The sequence below is a fragment of the Dendrobium catenatum genome, unplaced genomic scaffold (genome assembly GCF_001605985.2).
Source record: "Dendrobium catenatum unplaced genomic scaffold, ASM160598v2 fragScaff_scaffold_282, whole genome shotgun sequence".
Taxonomy (NCBI): Eukaryota; Viridiplantae; Streptophyta; class Magnoliopsida; order Asparagales; family Orchidaceae; genus Dendrobium; species Dendrobium catenatum.
In genome coordinates, this window is record NW_021318744.1 from 78,668 (window position 1) to 99,646 (window position 20,979).

General features: G+C 35.9%; 1 long non-coding RNA gene across 1 annotated transcript; it reads right to left on the reverse strand.

Annotated features, from left to right (window-relative positions):
• Window positions 1–13,196: 13,196 nt before the first annotated feature.
• On the reverse strand, window positions 13,197–20,364 carry LOC114579304. Its single transcript, XR_003700225.1, has 3 exons — window positions 15,982–20,364; window positions 14,728–15,891; window positions 13,197–14,350 (listed from the first exon to the last, which is right to left on the reverse strand). It is a non-coding gene; the product is annotated as an uncharacterized LOC114579304 (long non-coding RNA).
• Window positions 20,365–20,979: the final 615 nt, after the last annotated feature.

Genomic DNA, 20,979 nt, shown 5'->3' on the forward strand with positions numbered 1-20,979 from the left:
TGGCTCCTCAATCCAGGCCGGGGTAAGACCAGATTTGCATTGCACTAGCTAGGTTCGGGCTAATTTTTAGTGCCCAATTTAGACTTAGGTTCTGAGGCTGGCTCGGGCCATAAGACCTCAATTTTCGGGAATCGAATCCCAAATTTCTAATAAAATTGATCATTCAAATTAAAAACCTCTTTAAATCAAATTCGAGCCCAACACTTAAGATAGACTGAGGTGTTTCTGAAGTAATTCAGAATCCCAAAACACCTCCTACCTTTCTTCCTTTGACTCCAGAAATAAGTGTTCAACCTTGATCCAATCCCGATTGAAAATTCCAACCATTTTCTTCCTTTGATATCAATCTTTGAAAATCTAAATAAAATTTACACCGCTATTTTAATCGAGAGTTTTCGTAGGAAATTCCGATTTTCTACGATGTAATTAACTACGAGGGCTTGCGCTCGTAGGAGATTTAGAAACCCAGAATTGATTTTCAAAATTAATTTTTCAAAACCCTTAATTAATTCTCTTTGAGAAAATTCAGATTTCAACAATCGTTATCTCTATTTTCAAACGATCAATAGTGATTGATAACTTCTTTCATCAGAGAGATATATCAATTTCTATTGTGATTTTGATCATGAAATTAACGGTCTCTTATTCAGATTATTGTAGTTAAACAATTGATCGAACATAGTTTTGATCTTTCGAGATCATATGTTGTCTTTCATGAGTTCAACTACAATAATTTGGATAACTTTAAAGCTTTGAAATTCAGACCAATTAGTGAATGATACTCTCTCTATTTGAGATAATATATCGTTCTTAATGTTGTGTTAATTTTCAAAACTAAAATTCAAAATTTAATCTTCCCAAAGATAATTAAATATTTTCATAACTATATATATACTTAAATATATATTTTTTTTAATCAAAACAGACTCGCTAGTGGTAGAGTATGCCCTCTGTGGCACTACCCTGGTATCAATTCAAATCTCGATTCCCCAGGGATAGACCTTTTCCTACCCTTAGGATCAACACTCCAGACTTGACCTTTTTCGGTCAACGCCAATATGTGCAATAGAATTTCATTCTATTACACATATTGGGGGTCCATTTGTTGACCTCATTTTTGTTTGAGGTCACTAGGGACCCACCCAGACTCCAGATTCCAGATCAATCCTGATACTACATCAATCTAGATTCCAGACTCTAGAATCTATTCTAGACCCTAGGATTCTCCTAAAATATAGACCTTAGGACTTATTCTAGATCCTAGGATCCTTTTAGAATCTAGGCTTTAAGATCTCTTCTAGGTTCTAGAATTCTTTCAAACTCCTGTCCTTAGGATCCATCTAGATCCTAAATCTCTTCTAGATTATAGATCCTAGGTTATACTATAGATCCTAAAATTTCTCCAGATAAATCTAGATCTTAAGACTCTTCTAGACTTTGGATTTTAAGATCTATCCTAAACTCTAGGTTTTTTTCAAGTCAATCTAGACTTTAGGATTCTCTTATATCCAAACTTTCAGATCTATTTAGGTTTTAGGATCCTTCAAGATCCTAGACTAGAGGATCTGTCTAGAACCTATGACCCTTTTAAATCCTAGACCCTAAAATCCCTTTAGGTTCCATCAATCCAAATTTCAAATCAATCTTGACTTCAACCCAAACCTGAACTCAATTCAAATCAAGCCTTAATCAAAGTCCATACCCCAGTCCAGAACACAAACTCCAGTTCAGATATTGATCCTACCTGTGAGTTAGCTCTGACCTTAACCAATCATTAATAATCACCCAAATGATTGTAGATGATTTGGATACATCAATATTAATTATTCAAACTTAAACTCCAGACCAAATCTGAAATCCAGAATCAAATCCGAAATACAGAATCAAATCCTAAGTCTTAAGGCCCTGTCCCAAAGGCCATTTTCAGGGATTTTTCAAACACTTCAAAACTAAGTCAAATGACCTCTGATTCAGAGTCTATCACTTGCAAAGTGATAAGACTTGTCTCTGGAGGCTACCCTCAAAATTTGAGCTCATTCTAGGGCCTCTAACCCTAGAAACTCAATCAAATTTCAAAGGCTATAAAACCTTCAAATATTTACAATCTATGCCACTAGACCTTTCATCCAGTGGATCCTGACTCTGGAACCTCCTCCAAAGCTTATAATCACTTCTAGACCATCAATCCTGACATGTTGATCAGTAAACTACATTTTGTTGGATTCATTTCAGCCCAGTGGACATGAAGCCAAAAAGACCAAAATAACCCCTTAGGGTTGTGAATAGTCATTTTGAATCAAATGACCTCCAAATTGAATGCAACCACCTCCAACAAGTTTCAAATGTCATTTCAAACTTGCTGAGCCTGATCCCAGTCCCTGGGTCAACCTGGTTGACCAAGTCAACCTAGGTTGACCTAATGAGCCCTTAAGGTTTTAAATAGATCATTTCAACCCATTTGACCGAATCTAACTCCTCAACTTCTCAAATCTATTTCACTTGATATTTCAAACATTTATAAAACCACTTTGAGTGAGATCCTAGCTGGTTTGATTAAATCAACTTCTCAATCTTTTGGTTAATACTCTCTAAAACTTGTATTGATTCAAGTCATATTTGGGCTATAGTCATTAAGACTATTCCTGCCTTTCTTAAGGACACCTAGCCATTATATGGCTTTCACCTCACCAAGCATAAGGATTGGTTGATTGGTCAACCCAGTCAACAAGTCTTCTAGAGCCTTTAAGAGGTCTAAATACTTAAGCAAATTCAAATCCTCTCAATCCTTTTGAACCCAGCTCACTCAACCAGTTCCCAAAGCCCCTTATCATGCCACCTAAGCTGCCATGTGGCATGGGGATTGGTCAAACAGTCAAACCAGGGTTTTAGGTGAGTCAAACTTGGTCAAATGACCCTTTAAGCCTAATCCATCTTAACTCAAATCATTCCAGCTACTTAGAACCCTCTCTAGAACATTCTTGGAGCCATTTTAAGCCCTTAGATTTAAATCCAACAACCCTATAGGCTCCATGTGTCCATGAGAGGACAAGGGACACTTTCCACCTAGGATTGTCCTCTTGTCCTTTGATTCTCTACACCAACAACCTCCAGGCCACTTTGCAGCAATCCAGAGTCCATCCATTTGATCCCAACCGTCCAATTCACCTGGGAACATTTGAATAGGGTAAGACCTCTCAAATGGCTCCGATTCGAAAAAACTTATCACTCTCTCACTATCCAGAGCTCTTGGGATTTTGTTCTGGTTTCCTAGAGCTCTCCCTTAGTTTCCCGATCATTTTCCAGTCATTTGGAGATCGTCGGCAGTGAGATCGAAGGCAGACCGAGAGGGTGTCCGTCCAAGCCATTAAAACTTCCAATAGAATCGTCCTCCAGTTTCAAAGTCTTCAAGGAAGTTGGGTACGGAAGCTTCCCCAATCCAAAGAGTCTTAAATCAACTAAATCCATCCATTATACAGAGGTAAAACGTAAACCCTAGGTGTTTTTCTAGGTTCTTAAATAACATTCCATATATTGCATCAAATGGCCTAAAATTGATCCCCCACTCTTTCTTACGCTCTATTCCATCTATGTTTAAAATTTTAACATTTTTTGTCCAGTATTTTATGAAAATGAGATCAAAAAAATCAACTCTAGGGTTTTCGGGCGGCTGGAGCTTGAAGACGAATGCATGACCGTTCGATTCGCTCTATTTGGATTGAACGGTCATGATTCTATCGATTCAAGATCCAGTTCGAATAGACAAAACTTTGGTTTAGTCAGATCCCCCTCTGGCCAGATCTACACCGTCAATCTCAAACCGCGGGATCTCTAATCACAGTTTGTTCTTCCCGATTTGAATTTGATGCCACGGCCTTGATCCCGACCGTTAGATCCCCACTGTGCTGGATCCGACGGTCCCGAAACCTGCCGAGCTGGTTAAGTGGAGGGCCCCGCGTGACCGCCGCCATTCACATGGCGAAACCCGCGTGCGCCGCGTGTCTCGGGTTAGCGCTGCCGTTTGACCTGGCTCATTAAAACCCCAAATAAATCTAGAAATTCTTAAAACTTAAAAAATGCATAGGAATTTCAATTCTTATCCATTTTTGGAGTTCATGGGCTTGTTTTGTTCACCTTTTCAAGAACTATATTATGAAAATAATAAAAAAATATTTTGAGTAATATTTTTCTAGTAATTTTAATAATACTGAAATCATTATTTCATTTTTAAATAAAAATATATGTGTTATTTTGAGCTGAATTTTGGTAGAGAAGTTTTAGGGTCTAAGGTCGATGCTACATAATTATCTTAAGCCATTTTGATGCAATATCACTTAGTTTATGAATTTACAAAAAAACCTAGATCAAGATTTGATTTAGATCTTTGGAAATTCATAAACAATTCAATTTAAATCCAAATCATAGCATGTTAGGGTTCTATGGGACCATTGCAAAGGCATCCTTTCACTAAAATTGAGTTTAGATAATTATCATGTATAATTTAATTAAAATATATTTCCAATGCCATATTAACCTAAGTTATTAATTGCCAACCTATACATGATTGTTCTATCAAATTGGGTTGACTTTGATTTGAGGATATGTTCACACATGTCATCTAATCATTTCAACCTAATTTGATACATCTATACTTTTATAATAAATTATTTAGGTTCATAGATTGTCATATGATCTATAACCAAATGATTTATTATAAAATCCTTCCATAGAATATTAGGTGCACCTTTTATTGTTCATTGTTTGTGTTTGTTGTGATTGTAATTTAGTGTAAAGGGTTAGAAACATTGATTTGCTATCCTACAACCTAGTGACACTAAGGACAATAATTAAGGACTTGGTCTTAGTCAATTTAGATCAATCTAGGAAGAACTACACACATGTCTTTTGGAATGAAATTTAAACTTAGAAAACTAGTGTCATATACCCGATAATCAAATATACTTTGATTTGACATTAATTAACTTTATAATAACTAGTAGATTAAGGATTTTTGTTCTTTTGTTTTAATAAATTCTAAATAAATCAAATAAAACTCATAAAAATCTATAATCAATCATAATCAACTCTAATCAATCATAAAACAAACTTGCAATCTTTCAAAATCAAATAAAGGCTTAAATTTCATTAAACCTAAATCAACCCTTAATTAACTCTCAAAACTTCTAAAAAAATTCTAATAAATCAAATTTAAATCCAAATAATATGCATAAGACCTCTAACTGACCAGATTTGAATCATTAACCAAAAAAAAAATTTAAACCAACTCAATTTGACAGAAAATTAAACCTTAACTTAATTTTAAGTAAAATTCAATAATTAATTCATTTAATTAATTAATAATTATCAATAAATTTTTAAACACTTGGAAATCTCTCCTTAGGTCATTCCTGACCTTTGGAGTTGATTTCAAGGAGTTGGGACCTCATTTGGAGTAAAATTGCAAAAAGGCCCTTTAATTAAGGATATTTAAAAAATTCAAATAAATAGTCAAAACTTTTAAATCTCATAACTAATTCAAGAAAAATCCAAATTGACCAAACTCAATTGCATTCAACTCATAATAATGTCTAATATTTATTAAAAATATTAAAATTCCAGAATTTTTTCAAACTCAAAAAGTAAATAAACCGGTCAACTTTAAGTCAAAATCAATTCAAAACTTCAAACATTCGTAATAAAATCCAGAAAAATCTAATTTCAGTGTACTTAATGTATAACTGATCGTATTAAGGTCTAGTATTTTAATAAAATATTATTCTTCCAGAAAACACACTTAATTTAAAAGTTAATTTTTAACCCCTTAGTTAAATGATTAAAATATTCCAAAAATTCTAAAAACTCAAAATCACTCTAAAACTCCAGAAATCTTTAATTAACTTTGAAAACCAGAAATCAATTAATTTTGATTTAAATTCATTAACTTTTAAACATTAACCAACTTAAGCTACTTAATCATACTGTGTAGCACTTGGTAACCCATGCCTACGAGGCTATTAGCTTAGCCCCAAGGAAGGTGAAATAAACTTTACGGCATCGGTGAAAAACAAAGGTGGTGTCCAATAAATAATTAAAATCTATTTTAAAATTAATCTTAAGTCATTAATACTTAAACTCAAACCTAAAATTTCCCTAAGCCTTTCAACCAACCATAACCTTAAGAACCTTCATTCTAATGATTCTACTTAGGACATATCAAAACCACACGACCTACCTCACACACTTTAGATGATTTGTTAGGAAAACCAACTCTAGTTTTAGGCTAGGCCGGTGTTTACTTTTTCGTTATGTGTCGGGTTTTCGAGCTTTAACTACGTGCTGGTTGCTAGCTTAGAATTGCTGTGTTTATTTACTTACTTTTCTGTAGTTTGTGTTGTGAGTAATTAAGCATTTCAAATTTCAAATATTAACTGCTTGGGATTGATTATAACTGCTTGAGATTAAATATTAACTGCTTGGGATTGTATATATAACTGCTGATTATTAGGATAACCTTGCAGGATTGAGTCTAGATTTTTCTTTTAAATTCAAATGTAAATTCAATTCGATAAGGTTATAAATCTTTGAAATGATTTGAGTTTGGGATATTTGATCCAATTTGAATTCCAAAGAGGTGAAGAAATCCCAAAAGGGGAGAGTCTTCTTCCATTTGGAAGTCAAATTAGGATCCCTTTCAAATATCCAAAGAGGAAAGATAACACTCTATTCAAGGGAGAGTTTCTTTCTATATGGATATCCGGAACCGACGAATCAAGATGTTCGTGAGAAGACGAAGAAATGGACGAGGAGAAGAATCCCAAATCTCAAATTCATTTAAGTATTAGGAGTAGAAATACGGGTTGTTGTCAGTGGTGCCCGGCCACTTTACTTTCCTGCAATTTTGAGATGTAATAATAAGGGCACTTGCCTATGGACTTTCAGCTTGAATATTAATTTAATTGATTTGATTAGTATTTGATGTGGATTGCAATGTAGGATTGCCTGCTTTTAGTAGTTTTTGGTGCTCTTGCATGTCGTATTCTGATTTAGCCTGAAATCCGGTTATAGGCTCTTAAGGACTTAATAAAACTTTTTCTATTTAAATCAAATTAAAACATTTAAGCTCACATAGAAACTCTAACGTTTTAAGAAGTAAGCCCGGGACCACCGGGAGTTTTCATTTGATAGCATTCATTCAAATTCAAGATTTTAATTGAGTCGATTAGCATGCATCATATTAGCAACAAATTTAAAAATCTTTAAATCCTTAATTGCATTATTTAAACATTAAAACCCAACATAAGTCAAAGTGGCCAATTAGGATCCGCTCTAGATGTCGGCCCTGTTCTCAAAAATATATCTTAAACAACATCCCTACCCATTCTAACATTAAATGACTTAATACATAATTTTAAAATCATTTAGGTGGTTTAGTTGGCTCCCCAATCCAGGCCGGGGTAAGTCCAGATCTGCATTGCACTAGCTAGGTTCGGGTCACTTTTCAGTACTCAATTTAGACTTAGGTTCTGAGGCAAGCTCGGGCTATAAGACCTCAACCTCCGGGAATTGAATCACAAATTTCTAATAAAATTGATCACTTAAATATAAAACCTCTTTCAATCAAATTTGAGCCCAACACTTAGGATAGGCTGAGGTGTTTCTGAAGTAATTCAGAATCTCAAAACACCTTCTACCCTGTCTTCCTTTGATTCCAGAAATAAGTCTTCAATTTTGATCCAATCCCACTTGAACTTCCAACCTTTACCTCCTTTAACATCCAACTTTGAAAATCTAAGTAAAAGTTCTACCGCTATTTTAATCGAGAGTTTTCGTAGGAAATTCTGATTTCCTACGATGTAATTAACTATGAGGGCTTGCGCTCGTAGGAGATTTAGAAACCCAGACCTGATTTTCAAAATTAAACTTTTTTAAAACCTCTAATTAATTATCTTTGAGAAATCAAACAAAAAATGACGATCGTTATCGTCATATTCAAATAATCGTTAATAAGTAATATCATCTTTCTTCAAGAAGATATATTATTTTATTATCATTATTTTGATTATGAAATTAACGATCTCTTATCCGAATTATTATAGTTAAAAAATTGATTGAACGTCATTTTGATCTTTCGAGATCATATGTTGTTTCCCCTTGAGTTTGACTATGATAATGTGGATAAAATTAGAATTCTGAAATTTGAACCCATTAGGGAACGATATGTTCTTCTTTCGAGGCGATATATTGTTCATAATGACGTGTTCAATTTCAAAATTCAAAATTTAATATTCCCAAAGAAAATTAATTCTTTTTCAAAACTATATTTTTTTCAACCAAAACACAATGCTAAAGACTATTTCAACCAAACCCTATCCTCCTGCTTCAAAAGTGAATTATCATCCATGAGTCCTCATGTGTTCTCAACCCATAAAAAGATGGGTGGAAAAAATGAAAACAAATTCACCACCTCCCTTTATAACTAACTATATTTCCTTCAATAATCTCTCATCCTCATACAAAAACTTTCAGATTACACTATAAGAAATTCATATTCATAATCATGTTTCTAAGGCCTTTGTTGACCTCATTTTTGTTTGAGGTCATCAAGACTTTTCCCGATTTCCTAATTGGTGATCCAATGGAGGACAGTTGTACACTTGGCATCCATAGAGATTCCAATTAACTCTCAATCTAGCCCTCAATCAACAATCAACCCAGTCTTCAATAAACAACATATCCAGCCCTCAATCAGGCTCAATCAATCTTAACTATCATTGAGCTTCCACAACTCCCTTCCACTTTTCCCGAGTAAAAGCCACTATCAAGGCCTCGCTGGAGGTGAGATCTCCGGCCAACTGAGGTTAAAGTCATTCCAAGGCGTTTGGTGATCGATCCAGGTGCTAGGAGCTCTAAGGATCTTCTACAAATTTAATCAAGGACAATCTACAAGCTCAGATATTTTAAAATTTTTAAAAATCCTACGGTATATATATAACTTCTTTGCAAGTTTATTTTTCTTCTATGTATTAAGTGTGTTGTTGACATCTTTTTAGCTCAAACCTTTGGTCAAAGAATTTGACCTAGTCAAATTGACCAGGTCAGGCCCCAAGACCCCTTCCATTCAATTCAGTGGGTCAAACTGAGTTTTTTAAGCCCTAACTCAGGCCATGAGTCAACCTGATTGACCAGCTCAACCTGGGTTGACCCCAATTGACCTAAATGCCTTCTTTTAATTTCAAATCCAATTCAGAGCTTCTCGAGCTCAATTCTTACCTCCCTTGGACTCAGTGGGTTAGACCCAATCCATTGGGCTTAGACTGTGCCCTGGGTCAACCTGGTTGACTAGGTCAACCCAGGTTGACCCACTTAACCTATTTGAGCTCAAGTTGATTTTATTCCAATCCTAGCTTATTCTTAGACTCAACCCACTCTCTTGGACTCAATGGACTAGGTTAACCAAGTCAACCTTTGACTTGGGCAACCCAACTCTTATTGGGTCAGTTTCACCCATTTGAGTTTAATTCAATTTCAAAGCATTGCAAGGCTATCCAAGGCTCAAACCCTCCACCCCTTGGACCTATTTGACAGGGTTGACAAGGTAAACCATTAACTTGGTCAACCCAAGTCTTAAATAGGTCAAATTGACCTATTTAAATCAATTAAGACCCTTCTTTAATGCAATAAAAACCTATTTAAATCAATTAAGACCCCTGTTAATGCAATTAAACCTTTCCTAATGCTCTATTCATGAAAACCACGACCAATTCAAATTTAATTACCTCCTAATTACCCTTTGATACAATCCTAGCCGTTCCCTTTGAATTCTAAACCTTTAAATAGAGATATTAGGGTTTCTTTTAGCTCTCTTGCATTATATTGTTTCTCTTTCCGTCTAAACCCAAGATCTCTCGTGATTGAGCTTCCACAACTCCCTTCCACTTTTCCCGAGTAAAAGCCACTATCAAGGCCTCGCTGGAGGTGAGATCTCCGGCCAACTGAGGTTAAAGTCATTCCAAGGCGTTTGGTGATCGATCCAGGTGCTAGGAGCTCTAAGGATCTTCTACAAATTTAATCAAGGACAATCTACAAGCTCAGATATTTTAAAATTTTTAAAAATCCTACGGTATTATCTCTCGAAAACCCTTAGATTAGGCCAAACACTTAGATCTAATCAGCATTTTAAAAAACATGTTTTAGGCCAAACTAAAACATGTTTGGTGGGTGACGGAGGTCAGAATGACTGCAGTCAGCGGGAGATGGAGGTCAAAAAAGATCATAGTTGGAGGACATGAGGAAGTCCAACGGTGGTCGTAAGAACTTCGGTGGTGGTCGGTGGACTTGCAGAAGTCTGGCGATGGTCAAGAGGAACTCCAATGGTGGTCTGCGGATATGCAGAATGTTAAGATAGTTACTACTTAGTTTTACATGTTTGATATTTTTGCAACTTGTATGTTTTTGATGATTCCAAATATTATTGATTTGGTTATTATTTCTTCTAACATATTTTGAAAGAATTTTTTTTGCTGTTGTGTTTACTAACATTTCAGAAAAATCATACTCCGGATTGTTGAAGATATCAAATCAAGATCAGTTTAGAGTTTATTGTAATTGAAGTCAATATTTTCTATTTTATTGAGTCTGAGAGAGTGTGATTGTAATTGAATAACTGAGCACACACGCACACACACACCGAGGGAGAGTTTAAAATTCATTTTATTTAAACTGATCGTACTGTACGATATCACTTTGTACGGGACGATTTGATCAGTTATTTTTGCCAACGAGCAGTCGAATGATCTAAAATGAAATTTTTTATAAGTATGGATCGTACGGGACGATCCCATTTCGTATATGCTTTCATGAGTATGAACGTCTCGGGGCCACCCTCGCTCAAATTTTTTTTCTAAGTATGGATCGTATGGGACGATCCCAGTTCGTACATGCCTTCATGAGTAAGAACATCTCAGGTCCGTTCTCGTTCAAAAGTATTTTTTCTAAGTAGGGATCATACGGGACAATCCAAGTTCGTACATGCTTTCACGAGTACGAACGTCTCGGGTCTGTTCTTACTCAAAAATAGTTTTTCTAAGTATGGATTGTACTGTACAAACCCAGTTCATACATGCCTTCTAGAGTACGAAATTGTGAGGTCCTATTTCGTTCAAACCTTTCGTTCAAATGAATTTTGAAAATTTTCATACTGTTCATCCCGGACGAACTTAATTCATACCGGACGATGATCGTGTATGAAATGATTTTATACCGATTCACAATAGGTTTGTATGCAATAGTATTTAAACTATTCGTACATACGAAATATAATTGTACTATATGATCGTGTACGCTCAAAATTGAAAAATAAAGTTTTCTGGACAATTTTTCGTGTCTTTTGTATAAAAGGTCCATTAAAAATTACGTCAAAAAGTATAGTCTTCATGAATTTTCAAGGGCAATTGAAGGAGAGAGTGTTTGAGAGAGATTTCTTTCTAGTAGAGTGTGAAGGGTTCACAAGGTTACTCAAAGGTAAGGATCTCTGTGTGATTTGTGTTTTTCACTCTTCCTCTTATCTTTCTAGATTGCTTGTGAGAAGATCTTTGAAGAAGATTATGTTCTCTGCCGACACTTAGAGAGTGTGAAGAGCCGAAGGTATTCTGCCTACACTTGGATGGTGTGAAAGGATGATGATACTCTGCCTACACTTGGAGGGTGTGAAAGGACGAAGGTACTCTGCCTACACTTGGAGGATGTGAAAAGACAAAGGTTCTCTGCCTACACTTGGAGGGTGTGAAAGGAGGACTGTTCTCTACAACACCGGAGATTGGTGGAAGAGAGTTTTGTAAAGGCGTCTCCGCCATATTATGAGGAAAAAAGGAGAGCACTTTGGTAATAGTGCAACATCTGAAGATGGAGTCTTCAGGGAGTGGATGTAGGTCATGTTTGACCGAACCACTATAAATCTGTGTCGTTTAAATTTCCACAACTTACTGCAAGTTTTTATTTTGTGGTTGAAAATTTTGTTTTTAAATAACTTCAATTAACTTGCTACGAATCGTTAAAGGTTTTTAAATTTTAAATACAAGAGAATTTTTAAAAATACCAATTCACCCCCCCCCCCCTCTTGATTAGACTTGGGACATTAGTTTATGTTTAACAACCTACACAAGATTCAACACAGAAATCTAGTGATGGTCGGCAGACTCGAGGAAGTCCGTTGGTGGTCGGCGGACTGGCAGATGGCCAACGGTTGTTGGGAAGAACTCCGACAGTGGTCGACGACAAGCAAGCTTCTAAATTCTTCCCTTCTCCTCCTCCTTTTCCTTTCATGAGAAGAATGGGGGTTATTTATACTTTTCTTAGAGTGGCATGGCTTATAAATATAGAGAAGATCGATGGCTTGTTGAAAGTGGTTTGAATGGACGGTCAATATTGATCCCCTTGATTATGGACCGTTTACTAGTCATTTTAAAACCTTAATGATATCATAATTTGATGATATTGGGCTTGTTGGATTCGTCTCGTCGAGCCGATATATTTGACTATAAGCATGTAATGTTTAGAATTTGTTTGGTAGTTTAAATCATGATTTGAACATTCTAAAAGTTCTTTGAGTCTTCGATCATGACCTATTGGGGCTCGGATTGAGTCGAATTTGGTGTCTGTGCCTCAATATTAATGCCTGATCAAGATAATTTTTTACTGATATATCAATTATAACTATAATCATCTATCTCTTGTGAGAAAGACCCTATCTTTAAAATGAATTCTTACATGAATCTTAACTTGAAGCTGAAGCAATCTTCTTTCCATCATAGAGTTTAAAGTAGAAAAAACATTTGTATCACACCAACCAAGCTTTATCAAAACTCCAATCCATTTCTTACTGCTAAAGCTAACACATTTTTTGAAAATATGCCAAGGAAACAACCCGAGGATGACTAAATTTGGCAAATTTCTCTCAGAAGATGCATTAGATAATGCTCTTAATGACCCCTTCATGGTTGAATCTCTTGTAATGGCCAATCACCAAAATTTTAAGCTTTCATTACCAACTTAAGCCCCGTCGTGGGTTCTAAAAAGATGAAAGAAAAAAAAAAAACTAATATCATATATTTACAAACATACCTTTTGATTTTTTTACTTTTCCAACAACTTCATCTATTTTTTTATTAATTAAAATTATGTTAATTTACATGCAAAAAGAAAAGAAAATTTTAATTTAAAGAGTTGTTATTTTTTACTAATTGATAAAATGAATATCTTTCTTCCCTCAATATTCTTGTTTTACCCTTTCTATTGCTCAAATTAGGTAGCTGAGGGTTCAATAGATCACTACTGCTGGCAATGGCTGGAGAATGACCACCATCAAGATACAATCAGTACATGAGGGAACCAAGTTTCGCTAATTAATGAGTATACAAAATTTAGAAAAATTCTGAACAATATCTGCAACTATACATCAGATATATTACATCCACATGTAATTACAGTAAAGAAGAATGTTGAGCACGTGCAAAAAGGTTATAAACTAAAGTAAGAGGGGGTGCTGAAAGAAGATGAAGAGATGACAATGATAACTACCAACGTCAAACTACGAAGCAGTATATAAGGACCTATTTACAAAGTGCTATATCACTATCCTATGGGTCCTTATTTGATTGAACCTAATATGTCAAACACCTATTGATACACCCAAATATCTATAGAGAAAGAAAATTAATGTGACATCAAAATAAGCTCTCGGAAAACTGCTAAGAGAAAACCCCTAGTGTGCATCTAGAATAAATATCTAGAGATCCACAGGTCAAACAGCATTTAATAAATATGATTCGCTCTAGACGCGTACCACATTTGTTGGGGGACATTTGTTGAGCAACATACCTAAGAAAAAAAAAGAGGCATTTAACGTACATGTTCGAATGTCCAGCCACGAACTTAGATGTACGTTGTACGCACATCTCTGCCATACCTTGTACATCTCAATGTTGCATCTCCCACGACTTCGCATGATTGGCTCCTCGTTAAATGCCGAAGGAGTGAGGCTTACAATCCCTCACTCTTTCCCATCTCCCTCTCGCGTGCTCCTTCGGCTCCACTGTTGTTCAACTTCACGCCTTAAACGACTTTCCCTTCATGTGGGATCATAGGTTACGATATTTGATCGGAAGCAGGAACTAGAGCTCGCGTGCAGTGATTATAACTCCTCCCTTTCGTGCCCTTCTCTGGCTCCTCTACTATTGTTCGACTTCACACCTTCAACGACTTTCCCTTCATGTGGGATCGAAAGTTACGACATTTGATCAGAAGCAACAACGGGAGCTCGCGTGCAGTGAAGTAACTTTCTCCCTGTCGAGCGCTTCTGCAACCAAATCCCGTATGGAAGGATTTAACAAAAATCCTGCTTAAACTTTGTATAAATCCTATTGCCAATCATACCCTAAATTCTACACAAATCATGTGTAAATCCACATCAAATCTTGCGCTAATTGTGTTATCATTATAATTAATTATAATTTATTTATAATTAATTATAAATTAGGCAAATTTATTTATAACTAATTATAGATTAAGCATAATTAATTTATTAATTTATAATTAATTCAAATTGAAATAATTGATTAATAATTAATTATAAATAAATTATAATTAGTTATAATTAATTTATAATTAATTATATGTTGAGTATGATTAATTATAAATAATTTATAACTAATTATAAATGAAGCAAGCTTACACCTCAACGCATGTGAATAGCCGATCAACCACGTATACACGCTTTTCTTAGTATGGTTGGAGGAAACCCGGTACGACACCTGCAACGAAGCAAATAAGTGCTCTCAACCCAAAATCCTATCATCGGCGTTCTTATCAAGCCGAAAAACTACCAATACACATTTTTTTCATGCATGATGAGAAAGGACCCAGTGTGACACCTACGGTGAGGCGGGTAGGCCATATAAATGCTCTTGTAGCATGGTGGGGACAATCATAAGTACCCATACGCAACTCTGTACCTGCGAGGAAAGCAAACTGTGCTCTTTTCAAACAGGTACCGAAGGCCCATACACACCTTTTTATGGCGTGACGGGATTGAAGATTTCACGACTGTAGTATCATACGACACCTATCATACACGCTTTTCTCTAGCATGACGGGAGGCCTAGTTTCCCATAATTTCCCTTAAACAAGGAGGACGCTGGAAGGCTGCCAAAATTTTTGATAAACTAAGAACTTGGATAAATTGAAGACCAAATTTGAACTCAAATGAACAAAGAACAGGGGACTTGCTTTGAATGAAAAGGACGACATGAGACTTGTTTTGGGCTTATTTGAGCATTGACTTTAACACTAATTGAACCAATTTCAAACTTGAATGTTCAAGCAAAAGATTTAAAATTAATTTGACCAAAGAAAATTGAACTTGAACGATCACAAAGACTTGAATCAATGCTGAACTACATGGGACTTGATGAACTATAATGGACTCATTACGGACTTGAATGAATGCATAAGGCATATAAATTGAACTTGATATAAGGGTCTTGAACAACAAACTACATGGAACCAGATATAAGAAAATTATAATAAATAAGATAAAAAAATGCAATTTATTTGTAAAAGAAGAAAATCAATAAAGTCTCAGCTTGCAAGTAATAACATAAAAACTCCTAATGGGTATCGAGATATGCCATGATGATTAGAGAAAAAACTCTCCATGCATACAAATGATGGAGCTCCAAACACGTATAATGACTTATCTGTGAATAGTTCAGTGATACGCTCGTAAGCAAAGTTTGGAGATCTGACAACATCTTTATAATGAGCATTATGAACATAGAAGCCCACAATAATTGTTCATACCACTTGCAATAGTACCGTGGCAAGTATGAATGTTTATCCCTGCAAGCATAAGGGTCAAAAATATGATGTATATGATAACTCAAGGCAGTAGACGCTATAATATTATGGAGTCAACACTGATCAACATACAAGTGAGTAGAACGGTCCCTCCCTTACTAACATGGGATTGAGGTGCAACGAATAATAATCTGTGTCGTGTGAGAAAGTATGATAATCCTTGCAAATGACAAAGTTTCTTGCCGACATGTTCATAACAGTGTGTAATGACTACGGGGATACTTCTACAATCAATGACAATTCATTGTTAAGCAAATACATCTAACGCTTGCAAGTGACGATAGCGGAGGTGATCATTTTAGAGGGTGTGATTACATATGAATGTCAACGATGCAAACTCATCATGCAAACTATAATCCATTCTCAAGGATACTGAAAGAATTGTAAAGCTCACTATAACGTACAGTCAAGAAACATAAAGCTTTTAATGTTCATTTAGTCAGCTTGAGGCTTATGAGACGAGCATGAAAGAAGAAACGAAGAAGAACCTCTTAAAGAATATATTAATTCATTTGAGGGGCTCCTAACAAAGGAAGTAACATTTCCCACAAGCGTACGCAAAGAAGATCATACCAAGTGTAAAGGATTACTTACAACAAGAGTAGAGAATATACAATGGTGTACATATGAGCGACGATAGCGAATGCGAGCTATTTAAAAATGATTAAAGCTGAATGTTGTGAGCATGGAAGATCATACATGGACACAAATGTAAGAAAACCATTGTCCACTAGCAATAGAAGACATGTAGGAAACCTGCTACATGCTAAAGATGTTATCCGCAAACAAAATACCAAATGACTATAGAAAATGCAAGCATCTACAGACTATTGTTGGAGCCCCGTCAAATACACTACATGCCATATACAAGCAAAAATCGACAAGATGGTGAAAATAATAAAAATTCTAAAAATCCCGAAATTTCAAATATTTAAAATTAAAATTCAACCATCTAATCTCTTAAAACAAAATTCATCCACACTCAGCAGCATTTTTTCGGGGTGGGCAATTTAAAATTTACTTCAACTCACATAGAGCTAATGTCTAGTCGAAAATATCACTATGATTCATTTTTAAATAATCTCCTGCAAACAATGACGTGGTATGTTTCCTCTGATCGACAATTTTACCACCAAATGACACCGCAAAATAAACGGTTATGACCCGGGGCCCTTTGAATCAAGTGGTTTTGCCGCCAAATGGCACCTCTAAATTATGGTTAATTTTAGAGCCAATATGTTCCTTAGTGGCATCAAATCCTTGAGATATGAATCAACATGATATGATCGATATGTCACAAAGCCCTCTGTTAGATAAGGTGGTTTCAAATTTGTCTTCTTAGACAAACACTCTTACCAGGTCTATAAGGCCCCCTTTGACCAAACAACCCATGGCTGTCGACAAAGATCCTTTTGTCAGGTTAGGTCGATTACCTCCTCTGACAAAGTAGACCAAGGACCAAGATGGCGCGGGATGACGGAACCACGTGATCATGATCGGGTTCATCATCACTCCCCTCACCATCCGCTTTAAGTGTAAGATGGTGAAAATTTCAATTTTAAATATCAAAATTTTCAAACATCCAAACTAAAGCCCAATACTGATATTATATGTCAGATATCATGTATCTTTGTATACAATGTATCACTCAATGAGTAGCTTTAATCAAAAGTTCTCTCTCGTTACAGTGAGGGGTAATTAACTATAGGGTCTTGTGCCTATCGGAAACCAAAACTCATATCATAAAGTCCTCACAAAATGAGGGCAAAATATCTGGGTAGTGTCCTATCCTAAACCCTAAACTTAATATGTTAAAACTTCCTCAAAAAAAAAAGCAAAATGGGGGAGGCTGGGACCAAATTTCGGAGCCCACAAAATGAACGGTTCATCTCCAAAGACATAAAGTCAATAAGAGACCCGATCTTCTGTGAACGAGTTGATAGATCGAGTCGACAAGATTCAACGAATGAAACATGAATTACCTCAATCACCCCGATGACGACCGTGTTGAATATAGACCCCAACCGGAGGGGTTAACTCCAAGCATTTTAAATACCTCCAAACTTCCACAAAGTTTCAATCCACAAAATGAAAATATTTTTAAATAGCCCCCATCACCCCAATGATAGCCGTGTTGACAGAAAATCTCAAAACGGAGGGGTTAATTTCAAATAATTCAAAATGCCACTCGCATATAAAGAATGCAATATTCCATATAACTCAAAAAACTCAAAATTCGAAAATCTAAAAAATGTTTAAAATTGAACAATCATTCAAACGCTTAAAGAAAAAAATCCATACACCTTCAGCTCAAATAATCTCTTACCAGTAAGGATGTGTTACGTGTCATCTGATCGACGGTTTTTTCACCAAATGACACCGCATGATAAACAGTTATGACCTGGGGCCCTCTGAACCGAATGGTTTTGCAGTCAAATGGCACAACTAAATTACGATTATGGTCAAAGACAATATGTTCTTTAGTGGGGCTCAGATTGAGTCTTCGATCATGACCTATTGGGGCTCAGATTGAGTTGAATTTGGTGTTTGTGCCTCAATATTAATGCCTGATCAAGATAATTCTTTACTGATATATCAATTATAACTATAATTATCTATCTCTAGTGAGAAAGACCCTATCTTTAAAATGAATTCTTACATGAACCTTAAATTGAAGCTGAAGCAATCTTCTTTCCATCATAGAGTTTAAAGTAGGGAAAACATTTGTTTCACACCAACCAAGCTTGATCAAAACTCCAATCCATTTCTTACCGCTAAAGCTAACACATTTATTGAAAATATGCCAAGGAAACAACCCGAGGATGACTAAATTTGGAAATTGATAAATGAATATCTTTCTTCCCTCAATATTCTTATTTTACCCTTTCTTTTGCTCAAATTAGGTAGCTGAGGGTTCAATTGATCACTACTACTGGCAACGGCTGGAGGACGACCACCTCTCGCCATGCATATAAGATAGATTTTGAACACCCATCCTCCGAGGTGGCGGCGGAGATGGTGGAAACTATGTTGGCGGCCTCTATAGTCTTTCGAATTGGGAGCCCGTCATACTCTTCTTTGTTGCTTCGACATGCCCGAGAGTTGTTCAAGTTCGCCGACCGCCAGCGAGGCAGATATGGTTCCAACATGTCGGCGGCCAAGAGATATTATCCATCGTTGAGCATGATGCAAGAGCTAGAGTAAGGCACATATAAAGCAGATTAATAACTTGCTGCTGGAATTTTGGTGTAGTTAAGCAAATTGCACCCGCAGTTGTGTCCAGTTCACTTGAGTCCTTATAGCTTTCGAGTGGGTCCTTCTATGGAATTTTTATTGGGTGTGGAGTCTAGACGTAGCTCTACGTCTGGAACCCTATAACATCGCACCACGTGGATCCCACCATTACCCCACCATTCTAATTACCATGATTTTTTACAGCGTGGCCCAACGACCCAACTTGCCCTATTCGTAAAAAATTAAAAAAATGAGGTAATTCCCAGGGTTTTCGTAGATGGCGCAGGATATTTACCTCATTTAATACATGTTTTCTCGTTATTTAAAAGTTGAGAAAGAGGAGAAAGTCTAGAGAGGAAGCTATGAAGATGGAAACCGGTCTTGAGGATGTCAAATATTATGCGAACATGGAAGGCATTACGCAAGAGACCCATCAAAGTAAGAAAGAAGTTCTACAGCAAACTACCGAAAATAATTCGGATATATTATCGGTAAATATGATATTTCACTCTTTATTTTTATTAAATTTCCTTGCAATGATTTTTTGTTGTCTAATCTCACTTGTATGTCGTTGTTTTCTAACGATAGGTACTCCTAGGTACTGCTCGGTATTGCTAGGTACCGATGTTGTGTACCGGTGGGTACAATTGGTGTGTTTATTTCCAATGTTAAAATCAAAGTGTTTAATTAGTTTTTCTTGTGTAATAGTGAGAAAGAAGCATATGACATGCACTATCATTATGGTCATAATCTTAGTTTTAGTGTTCACAAAGAACATCACTATTATTGGCCTAATTCGATAAACATAAGAATGATTTTGTCTATTCGAAAGTTGGATTTAGGGTTTAGGACAAGGTGTCCCGTGATGATTAGATTTTCAGTCGACCTAGATGGAGTATGGACAGTGTAGAAATACATAGAGAGCCACAATCACAAATTAGCAAGGCCTGAAGATCAACATTTGCTTAGATCATGTATGAGTTTTAAAGATGAGAGAGTATTTGTTCTTAAATCAATGACAGAAGCTTGGATAAGAACCATTGATGCATTTACATACCTAGTTGATGAAATTGGAGGAAGAAAGAATGTAGGATTCTCTAAAAGGGATGCATATAACTGTTGCAGATCTATGGCTTATGATTTTGATGATAGCAAACATTCTTTTTCTCTATGACTGCCTTATCTACTGACATTTCAGGTTCACACGATCGGACTGCTATTTAGAACCAGCTCAAGATTGGGTATACTAGGTCTGAGTCAGTTTGTACTCTTTTTTCTTTCTTGAGTCTATTATATTTATTGTGGCTCCTGATGTTTTGTAACGTATAAGAGTTTCTGACTATTCCCTAGAGTTTACTATTTTTGGTAACATCGTCCTAGACGATATTTATATCGGCCAGGACAATCTGTTCAAAAGCAGAAATCCTAATTAGGGCCTCCTTATTAAAGCAGCCGTCATTATGCAAAACACATTGTCTTAGACGATTCTGTATCGGCCAGGACGATAGGCTCAATTCAGAAAGAATCTGCCGCCATATCTAATTAAAAATAACCTATTTTTGGATATTGTCCAGCTGGATTGTCCAGGACTATAAAATATCGTCCAGGACGATCCAAGTCAATTTTTCCAAAATTTCTCTGGAATTTAAGGAAAGCAATTATGACTTGATTTCACGAACAAATCGGCCTGGACGATCGCCAAATCATCATGGCCGATGTGCTGGACAATTGGACATCGGATAGCTATTTTTTAGAGCGATGTTCAGGACGATATTCCACAATTTGTTCTGATCGTCCAGGACGATATATTAAAACTTCTTCTGATCGTCTCAAATC